Genomic DNA, 228 nt, shown 5'->3' with positions numbered 1-228 from the left:
CCTGATCCCCATCCTCATCCTACCCTCCTCTTCATCCTCATCCTCTTCCTCATCCTATCTTCGTCCTCATCCTCATCCTGATCCCCATCCTCATCCTATCCTGATCCTCATCCTCATCCCCATCCTCATCCTCATCCTCATCATCATCCTCATCCTCATCCTCCTCCTCCAATTTCTCATCCTCATCCTCATCCTATCCTCCTCCAGGACCTCATCCTATCCTCATCC

This window comes from Lupinus angustifolius, chromosome LG16, assembly GCF_001865875.1.
Source record: "Lupinus angustifolius cultivar Tanjil chromosome LG16, LupAngTanjil_v1.0, whole genome shotgun sequence".
In the NCBI taxonomy this organism is placed as follows: domain Eukaryota; kingdom Viridiplantae; phylum Streptophyta; class Magnoliopsida; order Fabales; family Fabaceae; genus Lupinus; species Lupinus angustifolius.
The sequence above is the reverse complement of the archived record's forward strand: the minus strand, read 5'-3'. Positions refer to the sequence as shown.